Below are 13,577 nucleotides of genomic sequence, written 5' to 3' on the forward strand. Positions count from 1 at the left end.
ACAAATGAAGGCAAGACTATGGGAGATCCAGTGGCTTCTAACATTGAACAATATGAAGAGTATGAAGAATTCAAACACAAAATTAGTTGCTTCTGATTCCACAATACAGCTTTAAAAAAGGACAATGAAATGCTCACAATCCTAATGATGCTCACAATTCTCAGTTCAAGGCAAGAATCACAGCCACCACAGCCACGAGCTACTCCCTGACACTGTTCCCTGGGAGGGAAAAGCCAGCATTAGTGAACAGCACTGTCTTCTAGAGGCCAGGAAAGCCGATGGGCACTACTGCTTTCAATGTAGACCATGGGATAGGGAGGTAGCAGAGCCCAGGGAAAAGCACTTAACTAGAAGAGGCAGGAGGAGGGCTTCCCTGGTGGCGCAGTGATTGAGAATCTGCCTGCCAATGCAGGGGACACGGGTTTGAGCCCTGGTCTGGAGGGCCATGGTCCCACATGACGCGGAGCAACTAAACCCGTGCGCCACAACTACTGAGCCTGCGAGTCTGGAGCCTGTGCTCCGCAACAAGAGAGGCCGCGACAGTGAGAGGCCCGCACACCGCGATGAAGAGTGGCCCCCACTCGCCGCAACTAGAGAAAGCCGTCGCACAGAAACGAAGACCCAACACAGCCAAAAAAATAAATATAAATAAATAAATAAATAAATAATTAAAAAAAAAAAGAGGCAGGAGGAAATGGTTACTGTGATTGCTACAAGGGTTGGGTTAAAATACTTTGACCTGCAGTGACCACTGGCTCTGGCTACCTGATCAGACAATCTGTATGGACCAAACAGATAGGCATCCAAAAAAATTCCAACATAATAAAATGATTAAGATATCCAGGTTTAGTGAAGAGAGGTCTGACTTGAGCCACTGCAACAAAAATTTGTAATGTCTTTTCCAATTTCTAGTCCTAAGTCAATTCACAGACCCAGAGTTTTTTTGAGTGGAGTAGAGAATGCAAGTACTTGAAGACATATATTGCAATGACATCACAGGTATAAACTGTAAACTCTCAACTTGGCTTTCCTCATAAAGGTAACTGCACTGGAGAAAGGGAAATACCAGGTCTTTTGGGTACTATTGTCTAATAGCTCTGAATTAACACTAAAACTGGGGGCCCAGAATACCACTGTGAATTAGTGGTCAAAACGGATGCCTGAGGGAATCAAATGATGAATGCACTTTTAATCTGAATCTGCCTCCTATCTAGCCTGGTTGAGCCCTAAACACACATACAGTATACAGTTGGAATTAGAGGTGGAGAAAAGATTACTAGACAGTCATTTCAATGAAGCTGCTGCTGCAGATGTGCATTCTTTATTAGAACTCTTAGCACCAGGTATATGACTATTAATCTGGCAAATGCTTTTTCCCTTCTATTTCAACAGACAGAGAACACCTATAATAGCAATTTTCATATGACAGGTAGGGTAATAAACCATTTTATCTTAGGGTTATATAAATTATTTGGCTCTGAACCACAATATACTTATTTCATTAAGACCATTACTGTCTCACCATTACACAGGACAACTACATTGATGACATGTCTCCGGTACATATACATAATACATACTCAAGATCCTTCGTAAAGAAAAGGTATGTAAAAAATATATGAGTCTAATATGAGTGCAGTACAGTGGGAGATAACATCAAATAAAAATATAAGAGCTACACCTCAATAAAGTTTCTGAGGGGTCCAGTGATCTTCAGTCTATCAGGATAGCCTCTTCAAAGTTAAAGATAACTTATTGTACCTTGGTGCCTCCTGCCACTAAGAAAGCAACACAGTGCTAGGTGGGACTCTTTGAAGGCTGTGTGTGTGTGTGTGTGTGCATGCGTGCGCGTGTGTATTACTTTGGGAATCTTGCTTTGACCTATTTATATGAAGTGACCTGAAAGCCTCTAGTTGTGAGTGGGCCCCACAGGAAAAAGGAGGCTTCCTAGTTAGCCCAGGCTACAGTGCATCTACCTAGACTTAATGACGAATAGACTCAATGGGTGTTAGAAGTGTCAACAGTTTATCAAGAGCCTGTGGTGAGTTCTGATAGGGGAATCCCAGCATTGATCTATAAAGGTTTGGAACAAAGTCACAAGGTTTACCCCATGAGACCTCACTAAGAAGCAGTTAGAAGAGTGAAACTTCATGTGGAATCTTCCTTGCTGGTGAGGGTGGTGGCAGACTTTGGGTTTTGGAGGCAGCAGAGGTTGTGAAACAGTTTTAGTGATACACAAGTGGCATAAATGGCAAAGTGGAAGCAACCACAGTTTTCTTTAGTACTTGGTGGGGAAGAAGCAGCAGCAATGGAGTTTCCTCATTAGGCCAGTACGATGTCATGGTTTTAGGCTTTAATTTTGGAAGCTGAGCTGTTACTCTCTTCTAAATAACCTCTTAATAAACAAAAACTCCTTTTTTGCTTAACCAGTCACAGATAACTTCTGTTGCTTAAAAGTAGGAATTCAAACTGAATATAAAAAATATATAATTTTCAAGTAGACCAACACCTGTCAAATACTTATAGGATCTTAATATTAGGTTACTCTCAAATTCTCCGATAAAGGGATACAATGATAAAAATTAGTTCTTAGGTGGTAAACTGATGTGAATGTTGGAGTTTTATGTATAAAACTGAGGATTATGGAATCTCATGCAGGGAATCTCAGCTGAACCAATAAAGATGAATGAAAAATTACTGGAAAAAGAATACAGGAAAATAAATATCTTTAAAAGAGAAAGAACAAGAAGAGATGTACGTTGGTACAGCAATCTCAGAGAAGGAAAAGAAGTGCTGGTAAAATTACTGTCTTGACTATTCGTTTAGTATTATTCCATTTAGTATTATTATTTTTAAAAAAATAACAAAAATAGTCTGACAATTTAGTCAGACGTGTGATTCATCCATAATGGAATGGATTTCATTCAAAAATAACGTGATGATCATAAATGACGTATCTTTTACCTCTCTGCTACAGACTAGAGTTCACATATGTTAAATAATTGGCCTCCCCTTAAGCAGTGAGCACAAAGCTTCCAGAGCAAGACAGGAACACAGAGAGGTCATGTCAGTGCATATGAATCAGCAAGGAACAGAATGTCAAGGAGGTTTTCTCTGTTTTCATATGAGAAGAAAAATACCGCATCTCTTAGAAAATGATTTTTTCATGCTGTTTCCAAGGCACTATTAGTTACAAACCAAATTGTTATTTTTGCTGTTTTTTCAAAGGAAAGAACTGATGGCTGAGGAGATACATATGATGGAAAACAACTATACAATAAATCAAATAGATTAAATTTTAAAACTACCAAGTGTCTTTTAGTAATAATCCCATCTCTTCTCTACTGAAAGTTGGAGATTTTGATAGTGGAAGGAAATAAAATAGTCATTTCAGGAATTTCATTTAAAAAGCAGCACATGAAAAATAACTCATTTTTTAACTATTTATATATTAGAAAAAGAAGTCAAAGAATCGGAACTAACAGGTATTCATAAATATCCAGGATAGTTAAAAAGACTATTAATCTATTGTGGAGTAAGTCTACAATCCTACAGACATAATTTCTATAATCCAATTTAAAGTACACAAGAGGAAGGTCGTATATTTTTAAATGTTTTACAAGAAACTCTTGTAGATATTAGTGCAAAGCCTGAATTGTTATTGTTCATTGTATCTTTCTTATAAATGAAAATAATTTCTTCTTTCTATATCTCAAGACAGAATTAAGAACTGAGGGCATTCCCTGGTGGTCCAGTGGTTAGGACTCGGCACTTTCACTGCCGTGGGCCTGGGTTCAATCCCTGGTTGGGGAACTAAGATCCTGCTAGCCACGCAGAAAGAATTAAGAACTGAGAGCCACTGAAGAGAAGTGTCAGACTGGAGGAAAGAGCAGGGCTATGTGGTTTAGCTCCAGGCTAAAATCAAATAAAATAAAATTAAAAGAAATATATTTTCCAAGCTAACATAACTTTAAAATTTAACAAAATGAGTAGTTTCCAAACAGAATATGTTGGGATCATGACTCATTTTCTTAATTTGCTGCATAAAAAAAAAATTGTTTGCCATAATTACTTGTATATTTTAATATATTTTAAAGGACTGAAATAACTCTGACATGTTAGTTCTATTTTGTTTTTTTTAATTCCTAGAGGAAGTATAATTTTAAGGGAATTTGGCATTAGCCTATATGACCCTAGAAATGAGTATTAATTCCAACGATGTGTCTATGAGGACTTTATGAGAACTAAAGAGAATAGGCTAAGGGTTTAGTTTTAAACACTGGTATTAATGGGCTGGATTGGACTAAAGGTACAGATAATACTACATAGAATAGTAGAGCTAGGCTTGGTTTAAAAAAAACAAACAAACTATTGTTCACCTATTACTGCTACCACATAAGCTCGTGGTGGCTTTAACTTCAGAGCCCAATTTATGATGCACATTTTACAGAAATCTTGTTTAAGACTTTGTCAATATTTCACCACCACCTAATATGGTCATGACAATTAGGAAAACAATGGGCCTGTTTTTTATATAATCAAAACCTTAAAACCCTGCAGGAATAAAATAATATTTAAAGTATCTAAACAAATAGTCTTTGCTAGGATACTCAAAAGCTCACCATAGGTGAAAAACCTATTTAAAAATAATTTATAAATTGTATGTAATACATGATTTCAAGCAATTTCCCAAACGAGATGTGTGTGTGTGTATGTGCACACGTGCTATCCATATCTTTCTGTTTTTCTTCCTAATTTATCTGGATGGAGCCAATTTAATTAATTTATCTAGACAGAGCCTGTAAAATTTATCTAATTTATCTAGATGGAGCCTATAAAAGTAAAAGGTATATTACAAGCTTAGTGAAGTTAGTGAAGAAACTGACAATCCTAAAATACCATTTGAAAAATACTATGTAAAGTAAATTATCAAACCAGATTTAAAGAGTTACTGAGGAATCTCCCTATATGGTTTGCAGTCAGATAGAACCAAGTTAAAATCTTGACTCTCTCTTTTACTAATCTCCGGCAGTTATCTCACATTGTTGACTTAGTTTTCCTTGTCTGTAATGTGCAGATACTATTTTAGAATAGTTTTGAGGATAAAGTGAAACTGTATAAGTAAAGCAGCCACCATGGTATCTTGGACAAACTTGGCACTCAATAAATGGCTGCTGTTTTGTATTTTTTCTGATACAGACTTAGACTCCACTTAAGTTGAATGTTTCTAGTTATTCCTTTAGCATTAAGGTCATATTAAGATGTTTTCTTGGTTTCTATATTGCTGAATTTCCATGGTAAGGTTTTCCAACTAGCTTAGACCATTCAAAGTCTTCTCCTGGGTTATATCCTCAATAGTTCACTCTAAAACTCTGATTTCCATGAAAATGTCAACATCTTTTCCAAATACAGAACTCAAAACAGGACACTAAAGCACCACAAGAGAAGAAGATGGTAACATGTGGGTTCCTGTCTCCATGATCAATTGCTTTCTGTATCATTGAGTATTTCATGCACTTCTAGTTCTCTTAGCTGTTGATGTTAGGGTTCTTCACTGATTCTAACTACCATGGTCTTTTTGATAATCATCTCCAGATATTGGCTTCACTCTAGATAGTACAATGAAACTGCTAGTATAAATGAAGTTGACAAGGCCAATTGCTGTGACGTAGAGGAAAGAGTACAGGATCAAAAAAGGAAAACTGAAGTCTCAGCTATGGTTTATTAGATCTAGCCTTGGAAAAGTGAACATTTCTATCATCTTTGACTCTCCAGTTTGTAAAATCAGAATAATAACCATGCAGGTGATTATAAGAATCAAATAATGTATGTAAAGATCTTTATATATTTTAGTTGTTAAACAAATATGTATTGCCATTATGAATACCAGGGTATAAACTCTCTTTCTTGATTATCTCATTTATCCTTGTGTCCTGAGCACAGAACTCAGACTATTAAAGATGCTTAACATTTCTTTATAGAATGGAAAAAAATTTAAACTGAAATTTCCCAGTACATAGCTTAGAATGGAACATGGAAGGGCATACACAAATGCATGTTGTATAGATATAAGGATCTATGTTGTATAGATCAAGATGCTAGCAATTTGGAATACCACTTCATTATGCATTTCTTTCTAATAGTTTAATAGTAACATGGTAAAGGCAATAGTGGCTCTTAATAAATAGTTTGTGAATAAATGAAAACATATATACATGCTTTTTGACTTCTAAGGTTGGCTAAAGGGTAAGACAACATCTGAAAAAAAAACAAACTCCATCTCCACTGCCCCCAATTATATAAGCTTCATGAACCAGGACATTCTAGAATTGCAACCAAAAGGTATATTAAGAATCTAGAAATAGACGTTTTAATAAAAATCTTTATAAATTAGTTTATTCCTCTAAGAGACCAAACCCTTTGTCTTCTCACAGACTATTGTCCATCCTCTTTTTACTATGTAGCCTAGTCCATATTTTAGTTTCCATTTGACTGAAACAGAAAATCCACTCTTATCTCCATAGTCTGAAGTGATGTTCTGGAATTCCATTGTCAATGATTATCAGCACAATCTTTTTGATCCTTTTTCAAGCACTGCCATATGTTGTGGTATCTACTATTGCTTCAAGCCATTTTTTGACCTTTACTTAAGGTAATATGCTCTTATACTTTCCTTCCAAAACCAGACTTTTAGCTTTTTAAAGATATGGTGGCCCTGGTCCTCCACAGCTGCTTTGATCTGGTAGATACTACATAGTGCCATACGACTAACAAAACATAAACATGGGTCTCTGTTATCCTCTTATTCTTCTGGTTTTTAATCTGAAACCTTCATTTCTGACCTATTCACAAACTTTTGTCCCTATTCTTTATTGATGACTGTTGCCCACAGAAGTGGTTTGCCAAATGGTTAATAGCTCAGACTCCAGAGCCAGACTGTCACTTTCTAGCTTTATGATCTGGCGGTTAATAATACTATTGAGAGTAATGAATATATACACACACTCTTAAATGATAATATCCTTAGACTAGTGCCTGAAACTTAGTAAATGCTACATAAGTATTAGCCGTTATCGCTGTCATCATCATTTCAATATGGGGGCCTCTGATAGCTACCACTTCACTTCCTCTAGGTCGGACCTCTGGTTTTCCTTCTACACCAGCTGCTCACCATTTACATCATGAGCTACCTAGCTATTCTTCACTTGGGCCCATCTCAAGAAGCTACACCTAACTACAGGCCTTCAATGATAGCATACCCATCAGGCATGTCAACTCCTAAATTCCATGGCCTATGACTCAAAGTTGACACTTTGATTTTACAGATTTGTCTTTGATTTGAATCAATTCTTACCACCATCTGAATTTTAAGAATTTTAGTATATTGCAGGAAAGGAGAAGTCATCTGCATGTCTAAGAAAAAGCTAAAACCTTTTAATGAAGAATAAAGCTAATTCACTGTAATAATTCAAGAAGTGATTAATTACTTAGATGAACATTTTAATTACACAAAAACAGAGAATGAACGTTTTTAGATACTAATTGACTCCAACTAAAGTATTTATACTTACTGTACTTTGATTTAGAAGTTTTGCTTTGTTTTAAACAAAATTGCTATCCCAAAGACCAGTTAAAGAAGAGTACATTAATTGCTGTGCTGAACTAGTTCTTAAGTGCAAATGCATAAATTTTCATTTTCATTTTAAGTTGGAATGTATGTTTTATTCCCTGAAACAGGAATAATGGAAACTTAATCTAAGCATTAAGCTATGTCTATAGTATCTTTTCTCAGTTACCCACTGTTGAAATGGAAATGGTCAATAGATTTGCCTCACCAAAGTAAGTTCTTTCAAGGTGATTCTTATGCAAGTGAGTCCAGCAGAATAAGAAAGAGGATCAAGAAGACTGTTAAAATAGAAAGTGAAAAACAGCAATAAATTTGATTTTAAAGTATACTGTATGAAATAAGCTTTCAAAGAAGAGTATGAGATTGAAAAATAGTAACTTTTTAGATCATACTTATATAAATCTTTAAATTCCCTTTGGCATCAAAAAATGAGGCACAACTGAAAGTACAGACAACAATTGAGTGTGAGGGTATATTATTCATTTTAATATGCCTTGGTCAGATAAAAGCATTTTCTAATATGAGACCCAAAGCAAAAGTTACAAGGGCAGATGCTGAATTGCTACTGAGCTGCATCTTGCATAGGCAACTCTACAGCCTGCCCCAGGACAAGCAGAAGCAAGGCCAATCGATTAGGATGAGCAGGTGCCGGAGGCTGGGGAATGCCAGGAAAGTGTCACCTCCCTACACTGATGTATAAATTATGCACAAAATAACTACTATGATGCAAGTGATTTATACCAAGAACTAAAAACCCCTGTGGAGATTCATCATCTGTCAAGGAAAATGTTACTCACAGTTGTAACAGAGTTTAGAACTGTAAGAGGCATTAGAGACCAGCTCGTCCAACTCCCAAATTATTAAGAGGAAAAAAGTAAGGCACCACAAGATATTAAATAACTTGTCTTGAAATCATGTTTAATTCAAGTAACTGTATAACTGAACAGAAACTAAAGAGAGTTCATTTTGGCCAAATATTGCCTTTTATTAAACAGTTTGAGATGCAAACACTCAAGAATATTGTAGAAAACCTGGATTAAATGAATCCTTTTAGAATTAAGAAATTATAACAATGCTTTGACCACAAAAACTTTGAAGTAAAGATAATTGCTCCTTACTCCTCTTTAAAGATCTAAATTAAAAGGATCCTCTAATGTGAAGATTATTTTCCTGGAGGTGATTTAGAAAATACAGGCCATAATTCTGGTTCTTAAGAGGAAAAAAAAATAATCTTTTATTACATTTGGATGGGATTTTATTTTTTAGGAATCACTGCTTGGCTGTGAGTAGTTGTTGCTTGCTGAATGTTATTCACACTTCCTCCCTCATAGCAAGCTCATGTGTAACACTCTTAACTTGTGGGATGGGTTGGAACACTTCATTCTAATCCAAGGGCCACAGGTCATTTTCAACCACAAATTCTTCCTCCCTAGGGAAGTGTCAAGGGATGTGGTCTTTCCCATCTCGTTTTCCTACAACCTCCTTTAGTCTAAAATAAAGTTTATGTCACTAATGACCAGGCCTAAAATATTATAATGCCTTATCTGGCAATTAATATCAAGAAATCTTTTCCAGAACAGCACCTTAGGAATTTCAATTGTCTAGTTACAATAAGGCATAATGAAAGAATAAATATTTTAAAGGGCTGACAGGAAGAAATTTTCTCCTCAAGATTATTCTGATAGCCTGGAACAGGAGCTGACAAACGATTTTCTGTAAAGGGCCAGATAGCAAATATTTTAGGTTATGTAGGCCCCATGGTCTCTCTGAACTACTCAACTCTGCTGTTGCAGCATGAAACCAGCCAAAGAGTAGCACATAAACGAATGGATGTGGCTATGTGTTTCAATAACGCTTTATTTATAAAAACAGCAAGCCAAATTTGACCCATGGGGTATATTTGCAACCCCTTAATCTAGAACTTGTAATGATTCAAGAGAGTTTGAAACAAAAAATTTAATTTTGATAAAACATATTATTGTTGTTAAATATAAATCACTACACTTGGGGATACCTAGCTGATTCTCAGATGAATTGAGTGTATTTTAAAATCTTTTTAGGTTTTCCTGTTTACCTTTCCCTCTCTATTATACAAATTATAATGGAAATTTCTAAATTCATTAAAAAATGAGACAATTTCTATCAACTAATGAAAAAATTATGAGAACTGAGACTGCAAAACTTTGGCTTTTTAGTTTCATACTAAATTTGTGAACTCAATATAATAATTTTATTTTCTGGGTTTAACAAGATAGATCTTACAGAGGAGTTTTTAATACTATCATTTAAAATACCTATAAGAAAGGCACTTATAAGATAGTCACTGAAACAGATCCATTATTAATTTGAATTATTTTTCTGGTTGATCATTTAAAAAGCTCTCTTTGTTTGGATTTGATTACACTTAACCTTTGATTGTTATTAGGACTTGGAGTAACAGTATAAGTACCATGTAACCAACTTAGTAAATAATTTAGGATGCAATTTCAGTGTAAATTATGATTCACATAATTAGTACATAGGTAGTATAGGTATAAGTAGCCCCTTTGTCCTGTCTAAGATGTTTAGACCAGATGAATGTGAGTATTTACAAAGTTCAGGGACATCCCTATTGATTTGATACAAAAAACACCTGGTAAATGGCATTTAAAAGTAAAACATTTTCTCAGTATAATTCTAATTTTAATCCTATTCTAATTCTAATTCTAATTCTGAGTATAATTGTAATACTCAAAAGGATTGGATCACTGATTAAAAACTTGTTGATTGTAGATACCCAGAAAAAGCAATGTTATCCTCTGTGGTGATTTGTAATTCTACTGCATTTAATATTGTAGGATAAATTATAAGTTATTTGAAAAGTTAAGCATTTCAGATTTTTCATTCTGTTTCTCTGTCTTTTAAAAGTAAAAGACTGAAGGAAAAGATGTAGAGAAAAGAGTCTTCATTTCAGTCTTTTAGTGAATTTGGTAAGGGTAAAATGATATCAAAGCAAAGATTGGTTAGGACAAAAGACATATAAAGACAGAAACTAACACAACATTAGACTTCTTCTTACAAAGATTTTGGAAAATTTCAAGAGGGGATGATTACTTCACAGACTGGAATGTAAGCCCAGTTGGAACCAAGGTCTACAGGGCTTTTGAGGTGTCTAATGTTGAAAATCTCAAGTTGACTCTCTAGTTAAAAAAAGCTGGAGAGGAGAAAGGAAAATTTTTGTTCTGGAAAAGTGTTCTTCTCTGATGCAAACAGAAATCCATCTTACAGAGGAAGAAGTAGAGATGAGTTGCCCTAATTTAGTCTTTTGGAAGCAGAAAAAAGATTATGAATTTGCTAAAAAAACCCTTCTGTTTCTTCTAAATATTACTTTATAAGTTATGAGATGTCTTTTCTGTGCGTGTATGAAAATTTTCCAAGCCCCCAAAATTCATAAAAATTAACTTGAAACACTGAAATCCATTTTGGAAAAGAAACAGAGTATAGAGAATCTTAATTTTTAAAAAGTTATATAAAAAAGAGATCTAGTAATTGGTTGGTGCTTTCATTTCAAATATTTTATCCACTTTCCTTTTTTATAGCTTTTCTGTTTGGAGAGATGGAAACATTCAAATATTAAAAGTATTCTACAATATGTGTTATTTAAAAAACTCTCAAATCCCAAAGTGGTGGTAATAAACTTCCTATTAATATAGTGATTAAATCAGTTTTAATCTTCTGTGAATCTAGTAACAAGAATGGAATAAGCTATTAGAATCATGTTGTAAACCTCAGAGGAAATAGAATGCCAAATGTTAATCTGAAAAGCACACTTTTAATTAGCAAAAAATAATGCTACTAGGCTTTTCTGTTTTTCTTCAATAATGTACATATATATTGAGACCATACTCTAGCTGTTCTATTTTATTACATGTATTATCTCACAGCTGTTCTGGAAGGCAGGTATTAAATTTATAGTTCTTAACATATAAAGGAACAAGCATAGAGAAGTGGAACTCTGGTGCACATAGAATGTAATATTGTCATGATTTTGTTGTTATTTAATGAACATTTCTAAATGTGATAACTAGTTTATCTAACATAAACAGATACTAATCCTTTAATATGATTTGCAAGAACACAGATTAAATGGCAGAGTTCATTGTCAGTTCTCTTCAAGGGCTAATTTACCTCACACAGGGGCCAGGTAACTCCTGTAAAGGCATTTCCTGCTCTCATTTTAAATGTTTCTTATGGCAGCCACAAAACTTCTTTTGAGAGGAAAGTAATACACAATTTTAAAGGTTTTTCTTAAGAAAAAATTTCCATTTTGATCAAAGAAATATTCATCTAAGATACTCCTATGAATGAGTTTGTTATATTACATAATTTCTTGTCCAAATTTAGTGCTCAAGAATTGGCCATGTATTATTAAGAAAAGATGGTTAAAAAAGGATACATCCATAGGAGTTTGGGATTAACATATACACACTACTATATATATAAAATAGATAACCAAAAGGACCTAGTGTAGCACAAGGAACTATACTCAATATTTTGTTATAACCTATAAGGGAAAAGAATCTGAAAAAGTATCTATCTATCTATCTATCTATCTATCTATCTATCTATCTATATATATATAAAATACATGTATAACTGAATCACTTTTCTTGTACACCTGAAACAAACACAACATTGTAAATCACCTATACTTCCGTTTAAAAAAAAACCCAAAAGGATACATCCACAAGACTTCTTGAATTTATTTCAAGTCTGTGTTCTTTCACTATCACAATTCCTGTGTGTATGTGGAAAGCATCTATAATTCCTTTCTTGTATGACTGCTTCTGAACTAGGTTATTTAACATAAACTCCTTGGGGATACATATAAAAATAGGAGTTTTCTGGGAATATATCACTTCCTGAAAAGTCAGTTGACTATATCTGGCTCAGAATTTTCTCTTCAGAAGGTCATGCATTCATCAGGAATTTGTTTGGGTGAAACTGCTTTTAAAAACACCTTGAGATAATGTGCCCAAAGATCTAATCCCATATGAAATGCTTCTGTGAGTGGTTAAGTTATCTGAAAAGCCTAGTTAGCAATTTTTTACTCTGCTGACAAACTCTGCTTTGTTGAAACCTAATGGTAGCTATTGACGGGTAAGAATTTCCTTTGGGGGCTTCCCTGGTGGCGCAGTGGTTGAGAATCTGCCTGCCAATGCAGGGGACATGGGTTCGAGCTCTGGTCTGGGAAGATCCCACATGCCGCAGAGCAACTGGGCCCGTGAGCCACAACTGCTGAGCCTGCGCGTCTGGAGCCTGTGCTCCGCAACAAGAGAGGCCGCGACAGTGAGAGGCCCGCGCACCGCGATGAAGAGTGGCCCCCGCTCGCTGCAACTGTAGAAAGCCCTCGCACAGAAACGAAGACCCAGCACAGCCATAAATAAATAAATTAATTAATTAAAAAAAAAAAAAAGAAAGAATTTCCTTTGTATCATACCAAACTCGGCTTCAAATTAAGAGTATGGAACTAAAGTGGTATCATGAGTTTTTATGACACTCCTAGTCTTCTACTAAACTGTCAACTGAAGAATAATCTTTTATTTGTCATTTTGATCACCAATTAATTGTGTCAAATATCCTCATACACACTATGTTTTATGTTTTATTTATAATTTTATTATGCTATATTATATAATACTATATATTGTATAATATATAGTCTTTAAATATGATACTTTATAATATATAACATGTTATACTAAATATATAAATGAGACATAAAATAGTGTGTGAGAAAATTCACCATATAATTTGTTATATAATATACTGTAATATAATATGCTTATTACAGAGATTACCATTAAACATGTCATCCAAAGTGTTTCTCATCTTGGATACTACTTAAGAAGAATAAATATTTGTTGAAAAAGCTACAAATTAAGCTATTAAGTCCATTATTTCCGGCCAC

At 34.6% G+C, this 13,577-nt stretch overlaps 1 protein-coding gene across 9 annotated transcripts in view; it reads right to left on the reverse strand.

The window, feature by feature from the left end:
• The window catches only part of CCDC91 (coiled-coil domain containing 91), a gene marked incomplete at its 5' end in the record, with an annotated part of 407,914 nt that overhangs the window by 86,745 nt on the left and 307,592 nt on the right, over nucleotides 1-13,577 (reverse strand). The window lies entirely within an intron of this gene.

The sequence above is a fragment of the Balaenoptera physalus genome, assembly GCF_965194825.1.
Source record: "Balaenoptera physalus genome assembly, chromosome: 13".
Classification (NCBI taxonomy): domain Eukaryota; kingdom Metazoa; phylum Chordata; class Mammalia; order Artiodactyla; family Balaenopteridae; genus Balaenoptera; species Balaenoptera physalus.